Source organism: Pseudophryne corroboree, chromosome 4 (genome assembly GCF_028390025.1).
Source record: "Pseudophryne corroboree isolate aPseCor3 chromosome 4, aPseCor3.hap2, whole genome shotgun sequence".
Lineage (NCBI taxonomy): Eukaryota > Metazoa > Chordata > Amphibia > Anura > Myobatrachidae > Pseudophryne > Pseudophryne corroboree.
Window position 1 is genome coordinate 884217806 of NC_086447.1, and position 20276 is coordinate 884238081.

Genomic DNA, 20276 nt, shown 5'->3' on the forward strand with positions numbered 1-20276 from the left:
CACCCAGTAGAGAGGCCCGCCACACCGACTGCCGCTCCCTGCATCCGGCAGCACCCAGGAGAGAGGCCCCCATGCCGCACCGAACGCCGCTCCCTGCACCCTGCAGCACCCAGTAGAGAGTCCCCTCCACCACACCAACCACCGCTCGCTACACCCGGCAGCACCCAGGAGAGAGGCCCCCACGCAGCACCGACCGCCGCTCCCTACACCCAGCAGCACCCAGGAGAGAGGCCCCAGCACCACACCATCCACCGCTCCCTGCAACTGGTAGCACCACACTGCAATCCGGTGAGGCCCTGCACCGACCTCCGTGGCCTGCACCTCTGGCTGCTGACTAGCCGCAGTGGCAGCCCCGATACCAGGGTGAGCAGGTACAATAGAACCAGTGCTGGGGATGACACGAGGGGGGAGGGGGGGACTCCCTGTGTTAGGTGCACCAGGCCCCCAAAAGGCTTAATCCGGCCCTTGTCGAAACCATGTTTGAGGCTGCAACTGCGACCCTGCAATGTTTGCAGCTTATTTCTTGCGGCCATGCTGCGCCACCATAGGACTACTAGGAACTTCGGGAATTTGAAACAAAAACATAGACGGCATATAAGAACCACTTGGCCCATCTAGTCTGCCCCTTTTTTATCCTTTAGGTAATCTCAAATCTTTTTGTACCTTAATTCTTTGTAAGAATATTCATATGCCTATCCCAAGCATGTTTAAATTGGTCTACAGTCTTAGCCTCTACCACCTCTGATGGGAGGCTATTCCACTTGTCCACTACCCTTTCTGTGATGTCATTTTTCCTTACATTTCCCCTGAACCTGCCTCCCTCCAGTTTCGGTGTATGTCCTCGTGTTCTAATACTCCTCTTCCTTTGAAGAATGTTTCCCTCCTGGACTTTGTTAAAACCCTTGGTATATTTGAAAGTTTCTATCATGTTCCCCCTTTCCCTTCTCTCCTCCAAACTATACATGTTAAGATCTTTTAGCCTTTCCGGGTAAGTTTTGTGATGTAGGCCATGCACCATTTTAGTTGCCCTTCTTTGTACACTCTCTAATGTATTTATATCCTTGTGGAAATATGGTCTCCAGAACTGGACACAGTATTCCAGATGAGGCCGCCCCAATGACCTATAGAATAGCATTATTACTTCTTTTTTCCTGCTACTGATTCCTCTTGCTATGCAACCAAGCATCTGACTTGCCTTTCTCATTGCTTTGTTGCATTGCTTTTCTGCCTTTACGTCACTTGAAATAGTGACTCCTAAATCCCTTTCCTCCTCAGTAGTTTCCATTATAGTACCCTTGATACTATATTTAGCCTTTGGGTTTTTGAGATCCAAGTGCATGATTTTGCATTTTTTAGCATTAAACTGCAGTTGCCACATTCATGACCATTTCTCAAGCCTAGCTAATCATCAATTATTTGTTTTATCCCTCCAAGTATGTCTACCCTGTTCTAAATCTTTGGGTCATCTGAAAAAAGGCATACTTTCCCTTCAATACCATTTGCAATGTTACCAACAAAGATATTAAAGAGAACAGAACCAAGTACAGATCTCTGGGGTACTCCACTGGTAACATTTCCCTCCATAGATTGCACTCCATTTACTACAACTGTCTGTTTCCTATCCTGCAACAAGGTTCTTATCCATTTAACTGTTTTATAATCCACCCCCATGCTTTCAAGTTTATTTAGCAGTCTGCGATGTGGGACAGTGTCAAATGCCTTACTAAAGTCTAGATATGCTACATCTACAGTTCCCCTTGATCTATTATTTTCATCACAGAGTCAAAAAAGTCAATAAGATTTGTTTGGCATGATCTCCCACCAGTAAATCCATGCTGTTTTTGATCCTGTAAATTGTTTGATTTAAGATATTCCACAACTCTTTCTTTTAATACTTTTTCCATTACTTTCCCTACTACTGATGTAAGGCTTACTGGTCTATGGTTACTTGCATCTTCCTTGCTTCCACTTTTGTACAGTGGAACTACATTCACTCTTTTCCAGTCCTCTGGAATGGCACCTGTATTTAGTGACTGGTTAAATAATTCTGTTAATGGTGCCACCAGCACATCTTTTAGCTCTTTTAGTATTCTTGGGTGTATCCCAACTGGCCCCACTGATTTATCACTTTTAGTTTTGAAAGTTCTGTTAGGACCTTCTCTGTAAATGTAGTTTCATCTACCTTATTTTTATGAATGGCAATGATAGATTGATCTGCGTCCGCTGCTGCGTGTTTGTACGCAGCCAATGTGATTAGCAAAGCCACTGTTGGGCATCTCAATACAAACCCAAACAGCTACGGAATATGTGTGCTGCACTGCGGAATATGTGTGCGCTATATAAATAACTAGTAATAAAATAAATAATAATTAATCGCTGGGTAATAAATTTGCAGCAGTGAAAGCATTTGTGTACCTCTCTGAGTCAGGCTCCATGATCAGTGTGTAGCAGAGGGAAATACGGAGCTTGTTGCATCCTGTCGGCTTCTTAGTGCAACATGGCTTTAAATACAAAATTCTTTCAATGTGCCTGTGGTTTCACATATTTAATTTGTCATTTACTCAGTATTTTAGGGTTCTTTGCATCATGTGCATTTAAATTTAGCATTTCTAATTAATATGCTAATTTTTAAAGGCAAAAATTGAACATGTTCGATGCAACAAGTCTGTCCCCAGGGCTTATTGCACACAGTGTCTGCGGGTAGCGCTCCTTTCCAAATGTGCCAAACTGATGCCTAGTGACGTTTATTTGTAATGAGTGTGTGTCTGGCAGAATGTCTGCGCTCTGGAAGCGGTTCACTAAACTCTTTATGGGCATCATAGATTTGAGAGTAAAATCAGCACTTGGGTTAATTGATTCTACATTGATAAAACATTTTGTGATTATGAATTTATGATGGAGAAACTATAAAATTCCAAATAACCTCTGAAGTTACACATTTAACCTCATACATATGAAATGCGTTCCTGGGGTAGCACGTGGCACAGTGGTTAGCATTACTGTCTCACAGCACTAAGGTTATAAATGAAATTTAAGACCATAGCCTATCTGTGTTGAGTTTGTATGTTCTATCCATGTGTGTATAGGGTTTTTCTAACTTGTGAAATTTATGTTATTTATTATTGGAAAAAATATTTACTTTGTTGGGGATAGGGATGGCCATCCGTTGGTTATCCATTGATGGTTACCATCGATGGTACCACTGATGGAAAACCTCTGTGGTGTGCAACCATCCAGAAGGGAACCATAAATGTTTTCACTTACCGATGGTCACACATACTTTAGTGTTCTATGAGCGGCTGACCAATCAGAGCTCTGGGGTGGGGCTTCACAGGTGTCAGGGGGTGGAGCTAGTTTCCGTGTCCTACACCATGGGGGAAAAAATCCAGTTGCTTTACAACATCGATGGTGGGAAACCATCTGGTTTTCCCCTATCGATGGTAAAAGCAGTTAACATTGGCTACAGACCATCAATGATTTCAAATCCTAGTTGGGGTCCCCTGGAGTTTCCGCTGCTGCAACTCCACACCCTCCTCCAGCTTTGCTTCTTTCTCCACTGCCTCTGACTCCTCTTCTGACAACATCTCAGCAGCACATTGTCAGGCTAACTTCAGAATAACAAAATTATTTATTAACATTAACTTATATAGGGCCAGCGTATTCCTGTGTGCTTTGCAACTGGTACCAATACAGTATTAAAACAAGATTGGGCAATAGCAGACAGGCAAAGAAGTAAAAGGTCCCTGCTCGCAAGATTATAATCTATAGCACAAGATAGCAATCTATAGATTTGTTTATCATATGCAAAATAGTTTATAAAATGAGATGACCTCATGTATATGGGACTAGAATGTAGAAGCGCACTCAGGGCCATCTTAACAGCATTGGGAATTAATAATAAAAAAAAAAATCATAACTTGCCCCTCCTGTGGTTCCATGCCTTCTCTCTACATGCTTCTGTACAGAGAATGGCTGTCAGCACTCTGATTGGTGGATAGCTCCAGTCATCCACCAATCACCATGCTGACAGCCATTCGCTGTCTGGCTGCAGGCTGAGAGGCAGGTAGGGAATGCTGCCTCATCGTCCTGATTGTGTTACCACCAACCACTCCTGCTAGGAGGCCCTTATAATTGTGGGGGCCTGGGCAACTGCCGAGTCTGTCTACAGTATATGTTAAGCTGGCCTTGAGCGCGCTAAAGACACTAAAAAGACACACCACTATAGGAGACACTTGTGTATTAGACTGGGTAATATTGCAATATAATATCTGAAATAAACATTGGAATAGTATACAATTAAGCAAGTAACAATATTGAAGCTATTTTACCTTTTAACCTTTGAATGCTTTTGGTTTTTCATTTGCCTCTAATATGAACTGAAATTTACATCTGTTCTGTAACTCTCCACAATACGTCTTGTGTATCGCCCACAGCGTGTGTTACCCGCAGTGCCCACATACCCAATAATGTGCATGCATTAATCTCCCTGCATGCTCTAACATAACAAGGGATCTCAGATGTTGCTTCATCTAATGTACCTACTGCAAAATGCATTCTGCTGGGGTCACAGCTTAAGAAAGGCAGGAATTAATATATGAGATACAGTACGTGCTTGTGCGCATGGGGAGGCCTCAGAGATGCTCACAGTTGCATGCAAGGCTGTGATTTCGTACACTCTGGACTCACAAAAATATGCAAAACATTGCTCCACTGCAGTGCACGTCTCTGAATCAGGCCATACGACAGGTAAATGAGTCCGGGAGACTGCATTCGCAGAAGATAGGGGTAAGTTCTAGATCTTGTATTGCTTGTTATAAAAAAAGTACCCATTAAAAAAGCAGCAACACATTCCCCTATCCCTAAAGGGTACAATCAACTCTACATGCCCCTAGCCTCAGAGCTGACCCTAGGCCTAGGCAAACTAGGTAAATGCCTAGGGCATTTGGAATGCCTAGGGGCACAAGCAGCTTCTGCTGATTAAAATGATATGCGGCATGCCTATATTTTGTATGTGACTGCGGCTGTATCTGCATACGAAATGTTATGTTACAGTGTATTCCTGGAAATTACTGTACTGTAACGTAGCATTACATATGCAGATACAGTCACAGTCACACACAGACTATAGGCATGTTGCATATCATTTTAATCAGCAGAAGCTGCTTGTGCATCCTAGCCACATAGCAATGAAAGTAAGACACATTTTCTGCAAAACAAGGAGCCCAACGTTAGCATAGCTGGACGGGAGCTGCATGGCATATTGAGGCAAGATGTATGAGGACACATCTGTATTCAAGCAGACCACAGTGTTAGCGGCTGTGTGAGTGCTGTGTGTGGGTAGGTTCATTGTGCAATAGTGTTCTGCATATGTGTAAGGGGCATTATGTGTGTCATGTGCATACTGAATTAATAATGTGCGGCATATGTGTAAGGGGCATTATGTGTATAAGGGCATTAATAAAGGTTGGCATAATGTGTAAGGTGCAGAGGCGTAACTAGCAGCAGTGCTAGGGGGATCCAGCCAAAATCTTGCCTAGGGCATCATATTGATTAGGGCCACCTCTGACTACCCTAACGCTGTGCGGACAAAGTGGGAGGGACAAAAGGCCCAAAATGGCTAATACCAGCAATTGGCTTTGCCAGCCAGTGCTGGTGGCACTATAGCAGGGAGACCCACAGCCCAGTGTTTGGTCCCCCCACCACAGTTCCAAACCAGCCATAGACATGTAATCACAGGTTGTATGCCTTACAGTTATCGGGCCCATATAATAATGCAGGACTCTCTCTAGAAAAAAAAAACCCTATGTTGGTAGAACTAGGACTGTTCCCGCACCCTTGGGAGGTGAATGTGGAGTAATAAAAGTAGAAAAAAATGTAAGAAATTGGTTTGTAATGGAAAACTACAGGTCCCAGAAAAAGCTACTGTATATCATGGCCAACTTTAATGGCTTCCGGGGCATGCTGGAACTTGGAGAACCACAAATGCTAGCGTAAACTTTAAAAAAAAAGACACACACACACACACACACACGTAATAAAATATAACACACACACACACTTTTCTTTGCTCCATTTAGCATCCAACAATTCTTGCTGAGAACTATGCAAGGGTCTACACACCTCCTCTCTATTGAAGATCTTAGGTTATCTCCCGTTCTCCACCTGAACCAACCACCCATGGATTGCAGAAGCTGCCGCAGGTAACAGCGGTGTCACACACAAATCCATTCACCATCAAACTCTGTTTTTCACGCACGAGCGGTAGGGACTTCTTATGGTCTGCACATGCACAGTTTTGGCAATTATCACTCTTAAGGTCCAGAGTAGCTGTGCTCTTATTGGTCAGAAAGTTAGAAAAGCCACTCTTATTGGCTAGAAGTAACCCACCAACATGCGATTCTAATCAATCAGTGACCTCATCTGACCTTACATGTGATCACCAACTGAATGCACTAATAGTGTCTTGGCAATTTTGCCCAATGGGTCAGAGGCCAAATTGTGAGATCTTTCCTACTGAAAGCAGAGATTTGGGCATAACCAGGCTAGTTCTGTATTTAAGAAAAAGAGCTCTCTAATAGGGCAGATGTACTAAGCCTTGGAGAGTGATAAAGTGGAGAGATAAACTACCAACCAATCAGCTCCTATGTGTCACTTTTCAAACACAGACTGTAACATGATAATTGGGAGCTGATTGGCTGGTACTTTATCTCTCACCTCTTTATCACTGATTAGTACTGTACAACTCCCACCAAGTAATGTGGTAAAAATCATAAGAAATATATAGTACTAGCTGAAGTACCCGGCTTTGCTCGGGTTTACTGGTCTAATTCAGACCTGATTGCAGCAGCAAAATTGTTCTCTAATGGGCAAAACCAAGGGGGTCATTCAGATCTTATCGCTGCTGTGCTTTTTCATACAACAGACGATCAGGTACTAACTGCGCATGCGTATAAACCGCAGTGCGCACGCGCGCCAGACAGCAAGAAAGGGCATCGCTGGTCAGCGACGGGATGGCGTGAAAAATCCATTCACACGGGCGTTCACAAGGTGATTGACAGGAGGAGGCCGTTTGTGGGTGGTAACTGACCGTTTAGTGGGAATGTCCGGAAAAAGGCAGGCGCGCACAAGCGTTTTCAGGGAGGGCGTGTGACATCAGCTCCGGCCCCGATCAGCCTGATGTGATCACACTGTAGGAGTAAGTCCTGGGCTGCGCAGAGACTGCACACAGTGGATTTTAGCAACTCGGCATACATATGCGATCGCACACTTGCATGGTGAATACACACTCCCCCTGGAGGCGGCGACTATCTGAACGCAGGACAGCAAAATTAACAGCCCAGTGATCAGATCTGAATGACCCGCCATGTGAACTGCAGGGGGGCAAATGTAACATGTGCAGAGAGAGTTAGATTTGGGTGGGTTTTATTGTTTCTGTGCAGGGTAAATACTGGATGCTTTATTTTTACACTGCAATGTAGGTTTCAGTTTGAGCACACCCCACCCAAATCTAACTCTCTCTGCACATGTTACATCTGCCCCACCTGCACTGCACATGGTTTTGCCCATTAGAGAACAATTTTTGCTGCTGTGATCAGGTCTGAATTAGGCGATACATTACCGTTTATTAAGTTATCAATGAGTTGGATGTAACCCCCCCTCCCCCCATTACTAGCAGAAGACATAAAAAACAAAAACAAAAATGCATAACACAGTTTGACACCATGCAGGCTATTCACAGCACAACCAGCAATTTCAAAATAATTTTTGTCTCATTGAATGAATTTCAAGCAACATTGAACACAGCAAATAAATAGGCATCCAGGAGCCATGATATTATTATTACCTATGGGCACAGAGCTATATCATTTAATAGGTTACTGTACGTCTTTAGGAGAGGATTGCTTTACAATAAGGAATCAGTTCATACATAGTAGTATTCTGTACTATCCCCCTTAATAGTATTCTGCACTACCCCATACCCCCTTCATAGTATTCTGCACTACCCCATACCCCCTTCATAGTATTCTGCACTACCCCATACCCCCTTCATAGTATTCTGCACTACCCCATACCCCCTTCATAGTATTCTGCACTACCCCATACCCCCTTCATAGTATTCTGCACTACCTCATACCCCCTTCATAGTATTCTGCACTACCCCATACCCCCTTCATAGTATTCTGCACTACCCCATACCCCCTTCATAGTATTCTGCACTAACCCATACCCCTTTCATAGTATACTGCACTACCCCATACCCCCTTCATAGTATTCTGCACTACCCCCTTTATAGTATTCTCCACTACCCACTTCCCACCCTTAATAGTATTCTGCACTAATCCTTACCCCCTTCATAGTATTCTGCACTACCCCATACCCCCTTCATAGTATACTGCACTACCCCCTTTATAGTATTCTCCACTACCCACTTCCCACCCTTAATAGTATTCTGCACTAATCCTTACCCCCTTCATAGTATTCTGCACTACCCCATACCCCCTTCATAGTATACTGCACTACCCCATACCCCCTTCATAGTATTCTGCACTACCCCATACCCCCTTCATAGTATTCTGCACTAACCCATACCCCCTTCATAGTATACTGCACTACCCCATACCCCCTTCATAGTATTCTGCACTACCCCCTTTATAGTATTCTCCACTACCCACTTCCCACCCTTAATAGTATTCTGCACTAACCCATACCCCCTTCATAGTATACTGCACTACCCCATACCCCCTTCATAGTATTCTGCACTACCCCCTTTATAGTATTCTCCACTACCCACTTCCCACCCTTAATAGTATTCTGCACTAACCCATACCCCCTTCATAGTATACTGCACTACCCCATACCCCCTTCATAGTATTCTGCACTACCCCCTTTATAGTATTCTCCACTACCCACTTCCCACCCTTAATAGTATTCTGCACTAATCCTTACCCCCTTCATAGTATTCTGCACTACCCCATACCCCCTTCATAGTATTCTGCACTAACCCATACCCCCTTCATAGTATTCTGCACTAACCCATACCCCCTTCATAGTATACTGCACTACCCCATACCCCCTTCATAGTATTCTGCACTACCCCCTTTATAGTATTCTCCACTACCCACTTCCCACCCTTAATAGTATTCTGCACTAATCCTTACCCCCTTCATAGTATACTGCACTACCCCATACCCCCTTCATAGTATTCTGCACTACCCCATACCCCCTTCATAGTATTCTGCACTACCCTCTTCCCCTTCATAGTATTCTGCACTACTTCCTTCATAGTATTCTGCACTACCCCCCTCCCTCCCTCCCTCTGCTCCCCCTGATGGTATTCTGCACTTCAAGCCTCCCACCACCCCCGGTGCACTCCAATGCGCTCAATACATGATCTTCACCTTGCCAACTTAGGGGGTCATTCCAAGTTGATTGCACGTAGCAACTTTTTGCTGCTCGTGCGATCAACTAGACGCCGCCTATGGGGGAGAGTATTTTAGCATAGCAGGGCAACGATCGCTTGTGCAGCCCTGCTATGCTTAAAAAGTTTTGTGTAAAAGAAGACCAGCCCTGCAGTTACTTACCCTGTACGATGGATGAATCCAGTGATGAAGGTCCCGGAATTGACGTCAGACATCCGCCCTCCAAACGCCTCGACACGCCTGCGTTCGGATCTCCACGCCCAGAAAACGGTGAGTAAACATCCTGATCCACCTCCCGCCTGTCAATCTTCCTGCGATCCGCGCTGCGACCGATTTCTTCATTCCTGGCGTCGTTGCCCAGCGGCTGCCGTCGCTGAGTAACGACGCGCCTGTGCATTGCGTACACCGCGCATGCGCAGAACCAACCCGTTCGCACCACTGTGATGTACCGCAGCATGTGAATGACACCCTAAGTTCCTTTACATGTGCCTCTGCAGAGCGTGCGCTGGCAGACATGAAGCAAATCCCGAATGCTGAGTGTCATGTTTCACAGCTGAGGCTGAGCGGATTGCATCGGAGCTCACCGCCGGGATGTCGATGATGAGCAGTCCAAAACACTGTCTGCTGAGTAATGCTCTGGCCCGGATTAGGGGAATGGGGGTGTCATGGTCAGGGGGAAGGAGCTACAGATAGGCCCTGGCAGGCTGCTATCCCTGCGCGGCTGAGTGTCAGGAGCATCTTAAGATGAGGCTGGCATTATGTGGATGCCGGCACCGGCTTACAGGATAATTATGGCCTAGGGGTCAGAGTGCAGGCAGGACAGCGGCCATGCCGCAGCCACGGACCCCTTCCCAGGGATCCTCAGTGCATCAGCAATTAAGATGCTGATTTCACCAGAAGAGAACTTGACTCCTAGCATCACACAGCAGCTGTTGCTGTATGAGTCTGTTGCTGGGGGTAGAAGCCAGGGACGGGCCTCCTGCTCTGTTCGGCCCGGGACTGCTTTGGCCCCCCCAGATAGCGGCTCTGCTTCCAACACACCCATGAGGTGGCTGCCCAGAGTCATTCTTGTTTTTGAAGTGTCGCCTGTAGCCCTGATCCCCAGCTTTTCATTCTGTTCAGTTTTATAATCAATTTTCCATTGTGAAATGGGTTTAAAGTTTTCTTTCTGTTATTAATGTTGCTATTCCAAGGCTTTTGGGTAGTGGTACATAACATTTTTTGTCTTCCCGCCTTCATTTCTGTCAGTTATTTTAGTTAATTATTTTAATGGTTATTTCAGTCACTTATTTCAGGTCATTAAAGTTTTCATCCAAATCAATCCAGTGGAAGGACCCCAACCCCCTAGTATGTCTTTTGGGATCCAATGTTACCACTCTGTGAAGTTTTCCTCAAAATCCATCCAGTGGAAAGCTCAGAAAAGCCTCCCTGTGTAAATGTTCAGTGCAGTGTACACCAACGGGAGGTCCAACCAGGACCCCAATCCCCTAGTATGTCTTCTGAGATCCAATGTTACCACTGTGTGAAGTTTTCATCCAGACCCATCCAGTGAAAAGGTCCACAACAGGCTCCCTGGGTCACAGATCTGCCTGGAGTATTCCGCCGTGAGGTCTGACCGACCCCAACCCCCTAGTATGCCTTGTGGGATGCAATGTTTCCAATCAGTGAACTTTTTATCCAAATCCATCCAGTGGAAGGCCCAGAACATGTTTCCTGGTTCAAAGTTCTGCCCAGCGCACACCAACGGGAGGTCAAACTGGGACCTCAACCCCCTAGTACGTTTTCTGGAGTCCAACGTTACCACTCTGTGAAGTTTTCTTCCAAATCCATCCAGTGGAGGGTCCAATACAGGCTCTGTGGGTCAAAGTATTGCGTGGCACATTCTGCCGTGAGTTTCGACCAGGACCCTAACCCTCCTAAAACCTGGCCAGGATCCAACTGGACCACCTCGCGTGTGTTTTTTATTCCAACCGAAAGGGGTGGATTTTTTTTAGTTCAAACCCTGCCAGTATTTTAAGTTGGATAATGGAGGGTGTGTGTGTACCAAGTTTAGTCTAGATTTATCAAGCATCTAGCAGCATATGAAGAACCAACATACAGTACATACTTTCATATTTTTAGATTTTTTATATATATATATATATATATATATATATATATATGAACAAACCACTGTTATTTACATTTCTACTTAGCGTCTCTTGACACTATTTTCTCTGGTCCAGATAAATAAATGGGACTTCTCCTTTTTTTCATGCGGATGCTGTTGCAGCATTTTGACAACACATTTATCAAGCACGATGCCATATTACAGCTAGAAAAAGAGATTTCTGCTTGTCACTGTCGGCTGCATCCTCTGTCTTGTAAAACCAATAAAGGGAAACTTAGTGATAGTTCGGCTTTACCAGTAATAAATAATATTCTAAGTGCAGAAATCAGCCTGACTTTAACACACAAACCCGCAAGGCTCATTAGTGAGAAGTAGAATCCAATTTCCAAGTGTGAGGATTAGTTTTGCATAAGGTCTGTGAAACGCGGACGGCAGAGACAAATTGAGATAAGATAGAGTTGAGATTTTCTCTGTAGCATTGTTTCCAAAACCACAGTGACCAGAAGCCGGTATCCTCCTGCCCCCTGGTTCACCGGCGACAACCGCACGTGGACACCCTCATTGATCAGTGTTTCAATTAGAAAACTGCCCCAAGCCAGAGCTGGAACTAAACGTCTCGCAGACACAGACATTTTTCTTCCTGTCTGAGATCCATTTTTAAAATTCTAGAGCAGTTCCCAGCAAGGTAAAAAGTGAGACAGAAATAAAATACAAACAGAGTAGGACGAGCGTGGTAAGACGGTGATGAACAGCTTCTAGGACACATCCTGCCCATACCCACTAGTGCAATCATGGAGTAATATATGGCAGGCGTTCTCCTCACAGCCTCGCAGAATCGTTTTCTCAGCCTCAGAGTATGTTTAAGGAACTTCGGGAATTGTAATTACCTACAACTAGTTATGTGTTCACCATTAACCAGAACCAAGGCTACAAATTGGAATTTGGACATCCTTACAAGATCAACGCCTTCCAAACGTACCCCTCTCCTGATAACACAGGTCTGCAATGGAAAAATTGTCTGAAAACAAATAACTGTTTTGTATAGGTTTTTCGGGTGCTATTTTCAGAAAACATACTGAAAACGTTCCGTCGTGTACCAATTTCCCGCAAACTCAAATTTTCGTTTTCAGTATTTAGAAAATTACTGTATTAAGCTTTAAAACAGAAATTTTATTGTAGCATTTTAAGAACATTTTTTTATACTGTCATTTGATCAAGTTTTGGTGAAGGAGCATTCTGAGGGCCTTATTACAGCTTGTTACCAACCAAAAAAGGACACTAATGGGCAAAACCATGCAGCAACAGAGGCGTAGCATGGAGACATGACACCCGGAGCAGGGTCATGTCACGGCACCCCCATCAACCACCACACACACATACATACATACATACATACATACATACATAGATTCACACACATTTAGGCACAGCCATTCATAAACACACAAATACAGTATACACAGATATATATATATATATATATATACACACACACACACACACACACACACACACACATAAACACACAAATATATACACACAGATATACACAGACATGCACATATACACACAGACATACATAAACACACACATATACTCACACATACTGTATACAAAGATATATACACAAACACACACACGAGGCTGAAGTTAGCTTCTTATTCGGCCAGCTTCTTATTCACTTCTTATTCGGCTCCAGCTTCTTATTCACTTCTTATTCGGCTCCAGCTTCTTATTCAGAAATTATTATATTAAAATAAATTAAATAAGGATAGATCACTAAGTTAACATTGCATAAACTTCAAATAGTGTCCCTTACACCAATTTACATGACATTTTGCAATAAACAAAAATGATTTAGGCATGAAAATGGTGGTAAAGCGGGCACAGACACCAGATTTCATCATTTTGAATAAGAAGCTGTAGCTGTGCAAGGGTTAAACAGCGTTGGTCAAAAGATTTGATACTTGAAACTCACACAGGGTGGTCACTTACATATCACCCACTTGCAGTATGTCTTGACCAACAAGCATTTGGGCATGAAAATGGTGGTAAAGCGGGCACAGACACCAGATTTCATCATTTTGAATAAGAAGCTGTAGCTGTGCAGGGGTAAACAGCGTTGGTCAACAGATTTGACACTTGAATCTCACACAGGGTGGTCACTTACATATCACACACTTGCAGTTTGTCTTGACCAACATGCATTTGGGCATGGAAATGGTGGTAAAGCGGGCACAGACAGCAGATTTCATCATTTTGAATAAGAAGCTGTAGCTGTGCAAGGGTTAAACAGCGTTGGTCAAAAGATTTGACACTTGAAACTCACACAGGGTGGTCACTTACATATCACCCACTTGCAATTTGCCTTGACCAACAAGCATTTGGGCATGAAAATGGTGGTAAAGCGGGCACAGACACCAGATTTCATCATTTTGAATAAGAAGCTGTAGTTTTGCAGGGGTAAACAGCGTTGGTCAACAGATTTGACACTTGAATCTCACACAGGGTGGTCACTTACATATCACCCACTTGCAATTTGCCTTGACCAACAAGCATTTGGGCATGAAAATGGTGGTAAAGCGGGCACAGACACCAGATTTCATCATTTTGAATAAGAAGCTGTAGCTGTGCAAGGGTTAAACAGCGTTGGTAAAAAGATTTGACACTTGAATCTCACACAGGGTGGTCACTTACATATCACCCACTTGCAATTTGCCTTGACCAACAAGCATTTGGGCATGAAAATGGTGGTAAAGCGGGCACAGACACCAGATTTCATCATTTTGAATAAGAAGCTGTAGTTGTGCAAGGGTTAAACAGCGTTGGTCAACAGATTTGACACTTGAATCTCACACAGGGTGGTCACTTACATATCACACACTTGCAGTTTGTCTTGACCAACAAGCATTTGGGCATGAAAATGGTGGTAAAGCGGGCACAGACACCAGATTTAATCATTTTGAATAAGAAGCTGTAGCTGTGCAAGGGTTAAACAGCGTTGGTCAACAGATTTGACACTTGAATCTCACACAGGGTGGTCACTTACATATCACACACTTGCAGTTTGTCTTGACCAACAAGCATTTGGGCATGAAAATGGTGGTAAAGCGGGCACAGACACCAGATTTAATCATTTTGAATAAGAAGCTGTAGCTGTGCAAGGGTTAAACAGCGTTGGTCAAAAGATTTGACACTTGAAACTCACACAGGGTGGTCACTTACATATCACCCACTTGCAATTTGCCTTGACCAACAAGCATTTGGGCATGAAAATGGTGGTAAAGCGGGCACAGACACCAGATTTCATCATTTTGAATAAGAAGCTGTAGTTTTGCAGGGGTAAACAGCGTTGGTCAACAGATTTGACACTTGAATCTCACACAGGGTGGTCACTTACATATCACCCACTTGCAATTTGCCTTGACCAACAAGCATTTGGGCATGAAAATGGTGGTAAAGCGGGCACAGACACCAGATTTCATCATTTTGAATAAGAAGCTGTAGCTGTGCAAGGGTTAAACAGCGTTGGTCAAAAGATTTGACACTTGAATCTCACACAGGGTGGTCACTTACATATCACCCACTTGCAATTTGCCTTGACCAACAAGCATTTGGGCATGAAAATGATGGCAAGGCGGGCACAGACACCAGATTTCATCATTTTGAATAAGAAGCTGTAGTTGCGCAAGGGTTAAACGGCGTTGGTCAAAATATATGACACTTGAAACTCACACAGGGTGGTCACTTACATATCACCCACTTGCAATTTTCCTTGACCAACAAGCATTTGGGCATGAAAATGGTGGTAAAGCGGGCACAGACACCAGATTTAATCATTTTGAATAAGAAGCTGTAGCTGTGCAAGGGTTAAACAGCGTTGGTCAAAACATTTGACACTTGAAACTCACACAGGCTGGTCACTTACATATCACCCACTTGCAAGTTGCCTTGACCAATAAGCATTTGGGCATGAAAATGGTGGTAAAGCGGGCACAGACACCAGATTTCATCATTTTGAATAAGAAGCTGTAGTTGTGCAAGGGTTAAACAGCGTTGGTCAAAAGATTTGACACTTGAAACTTACACAGGGGGGTCACTTACATATCACCCACTTGCAATTTGCTTTGACCAACAAGCATTTGGGCATGAAAATGGTGGTAAAGTGGCACAGACACCAGATTTCATCATTTTGAATAAGAAGCTGTAGCTGTGCAAGGGTTAAACAGCGTTTGTCAAAAGATTTGACACTTGAAACTCACACAGGGTGGTCACTTACATATCACCCACTTGCAATTTGCCTTGACCAACAAGCATTTGGGCATGAAAATGGTGGCAAGGCGGGCACAGACACCAGATTTCATCATTTTGAATAAGAAGCTGTAGTTGTGCAAGGGTTAAACAGCGTTGGTCAACAGATTTGACACTTGAAACTCACACAGGGTGGTCACTTACATATCACCCACTTGCAAGTTGCCTTGAGCAACAAGCATTTGGGCATGAAAATAGTGGTAAAGCGGGCACAGACACCAGATTTCATCATTTTGAATAAGAAGCTGTAGTTGTGCAAGGGTTAAACAGCGTTGGTCAACAGATTTGACACTTGAAACTTACACAGGGTGGTCACTTACATATCACCCACTTGCAATTTGCCTTGACCAACAGGCATTTGGGCATGAAAATGGTGGCAAAGCGGGCACAGATACCAGATTTCATCATTTTGAATAAGAAGCTGTAGCTGTCCAAGGGTTAAACAGCGTTGGTCAAAAGATTTGACACTTGAAACTCACACAAGGAGGACACTTACATATCACCCACTTGCAATTTGCCTTGACCAACAAGCATTTGGGCATGAAAATGGTGGTAAAGCGGGCACAGACACCAGATTTCATCATTTTGAATAAGAAGCTGTAGTTGTGCAAGGGTTAAACAGCGTTGGTCAACAGATTTGACACTTGAAACTCACACAGGGTGGTCACTTACATATCACACACTTGCAGTTTGTCTTGACCAACAAGCATTTGGGCATGAAAATGGTGGTAAAGCGGGCACAGATACCAGATTTCATCATTTTGAATAAGAAGCTGTAGCTGTGCAGGGGTTAAACAGCGTTGGTCAAAAGATTTGACACTTGAAACTCACACAGGGTGGTCACTTACATATCACCCACTTGCAATTTGCCTTGACCAACATGCATTTGGGCATGAAAATGGTGGCAAGGCGGGCACAGACACCAGATTTCATCATTTTGAATAAGAAGCTGTAGCTGTGCAAGGGTTAAACAGCGTTGGTCAAAAGATTTGATACTTGAAACTCACACAGGGTGGTCACTTACATATCACCCACTTGCAATTTGCCTTGACCAACAAGCATTTGGGCATGAAAATGGTGGTAAAGCGGGCACAGACACCAGATTTCATCATTTTGAATAAGAAGCTGTAGTTTTGCAGGGGTAAACAGCGTTGGTCAACAGATTTGACACTAGAATCTCACACAGGGTGGTCACTTACATATCACCCACTTGCAATTTGCCTTGACCAACAAGCATTTGGGCTTGAAAATGGTGGTAAAGCGGGCACAGACACCAGATTTCATCATTTTGAATAAGAAGCTGTAGCTGTGCAAGGGTTAAACAGCGTTGGTCAAAAGATTTGACACTTGAAACTCACACAGGGTGGTCACTTACATATCACCCACTTGCAATTTGCCTTGACCAACAAGCATTTGGGCATGAAAATGGTGGCAAGGCGGGCACAGACACCAGATTTCATCATTTTGAATAAGAAGCTGTAGTTGTGCAAGGGTTAAACAGCATTGGTCAAAAGATTTGATACTTGAAACTCACACAGGGTGGTCACTTACATATCACCCACTTGCAAGTTGCCTTGACCAACAAGCATTTGGGCATGAAAATGGTGGTAAAGCGGGCACAGACACCAGATTTCATCATTTTGAATAAGAAGCTGTAGTTGTGCAAGGGTTAAACAGCGTCGGTCAACAGATTTGACACTTGAATCTCACACAGGGTGGTCACTTACATATCACACACTTGCAGTTTGTCTTGACCAACAAGCATTTGGGCATGAAAATGGTGGTAAAGCGGGCACAGACACCAGATTTAATCATTTTGAATAAGAAGCTGTAGCTGTGCAAGGGTTAAACAGCGTTGGTCAACAGATTTGACACTTGAATCTCACACAGGGTGGTCACTTACATATCACACACTTGCAGTTTGTCTTGACCAACAAGCATTTGGGCATGAAAATGGTGGTAAAGCGGGCACAGACACCAGATTTAATCATTTTGAATAAGAAGCTGTAGCTGTGCAAGGGTTAAACAGCGTTGGTCAAAAGATTTGACACTTGAAACTCACACAGGGTGGTCACTTACATATCATCCACTTGCAATTTGCCTTGACCAACAAGCATTTGGGCATGAAAATGGTGGTAAAGCGGGCACAGACACCAGATTTCATCATTTTGAATAAGAAGCTGTAGTTTTGCAGGGGTAAACAGCGTTGGTCAACAGATTTGACACTTGAATCTCACACAGGGTGGTCACTTACATATCACCCACTTGCAATTTGCCTTGACCAACAAGCATTTGGGCATGAAAATGGTGGTAAAGCGGGCACAGACACCAGATTTCATCATTTTGAATAAGAAGCTGTAGCTGTGCAAGGGTTAAACAGCGTTGGTCAAAAGATTTGACACTTGAAACTCACACAGGGTGGTCACTTACATATCACCCACTTGCAATTTGCCTTGACCAACAAGCATTTGGGCATGAAAATGGTGGTAAAGCGGGCACAGACACCAGATTTCATCATTTTGAATAAGAAGCTGTAGCTGTGCAAGGGTTAAACAGCGTTGGTCAAAAGATTTGACACTTGAATCTCACACAGGGTGGTCACTTACATATCACCCACTTGCAATTTGCCTTGACCAACAAGCATTTGGGCATGAAAATGATGGCAAGGCGGGCACAGACACCAGATTTCATCATTTTGAATAAGAAGCTGTAGTTACGCAAGGGTTAAACGGCGTTGGTCAAAAGATTTGACACTTGAAACTCACACAGGGTGGTCACTTACATATCACCCACTTGCAATTTTCCTTGACCAACAAGCATTTGGGCATGAAAATGGTGGTAAAGCGGGCACAGACACCAGATTTAATCATTTTGAATAAGAAGCTGTAGCTGTGCAAGGGTTAAACAGCGTTGGTCAAAACATTTGACACTTGAAACTCACACAGGCTGGTCACTTACATATCACCCACTTGCAAGTTGCCTTGACCAATAAGCATTTGGGCATGAAAATGGTGGTAAAGCGGGCACAGACACCAGATTTCATCATTTTGAATAAGAAGCTGTAGTTGTGCAAGGGTTAAACAGCGTTGGTCAACAGATTTGACACTTGAAACTCACACAGGGTGGTCACTTACATATCACCCACTTGCAATTTGCCTTGACCAACAGGCATTTGGGCATGAAAATGGTGGTAAAGCGGGCACAGACACCAGATTTCATCATTATGAATAAGAAGCTGTAGCTGTGCAAGGATTAAACAGCGTTGGTCAACAGATTTGACACTTGAAACTTACACAGGGGGGTCACTTACATATCACCCACTTGCAATTTGCTTTGACCAACAAGCATTTGGGCATGAAAATGGTGGTAAAGCGGGCACAGACACCAGATTTCATCATTTTGAATAAGTAGCTGTAGTTGTGCAAGGGTTAAACAGCGTTGGTCAACAGATTTGACACTTGAAACTCACACAGGGTGGTCACTGACATATCACACACTTGCAGTTTGTCTTGACCAACAAGCATTTGGGCATGAAAATGGTGGTAAAGCGGGCACAGACACCAGATTTCATCATTTTGAATAAGAAGCTGTAGCTGTGCAAGGGTTAAACAGCGTTGGTCAAAAGATTTGACACTTGAAACTCACACAGGGTGGTCACTTACATATCACCCACTTGCAATTTGCCTAGACCAACATGCATTTGGGCATGAAAATGGTGGCAAGGCGGGCACAGACACCAGATTTCATCATTTTGAATAAGAAGCTGTAGCTGTGCAAGGGTTAAACAGCGTTGGTCAAAAGATTTGATACTTGAAACTCACACAGGGTGGTCACTTACATATCACCCACTTGCAATTTGCCTTGACCAACAAGCATTTGGGCATGAAAATGGTGGTAAAGCGGGCACAGACACCAGATTTCATCATTTTGAATAAGAAGCTGTAGTTTTGCAGGGGTAAACAGCGTTGGTCAACAGATTTGACACTTGAATCTCACACAGGGTGGTCACTTACATATCACCCACTTGCAATTTGCCTTGACCAACAAGCATTTGGGCTTGAAAATGGTGGTAAAGCGGGCACAGACACCAGATTTCATCATTTTGAATAAGAAGCTGTAGCTGTGCAAGGGTTAAACAGCGTTGGTTAAAAGATTTGACACTTGAAACTCACACAGGGTGGTCACTTACATATCACCCACTTGCAATTTGCCTTGACCAACAAGCATTTGGGCATGAAAATGGTGGCAAGGCGGGCACAGACACCAGATTTCATCATTTTGAATAAGAAGCTGTAGTTGTGCAAGGGTTAAACAGCGTTGGTCAAAAGATTTGATACTTGAAACTCACACAGGGTGGTCACTTACATATCACCCACTTGCAAGTTGCCTTGACCAACAAGCATTTGGGCATGAAAATGGTGGTAAAGCGGGCACAG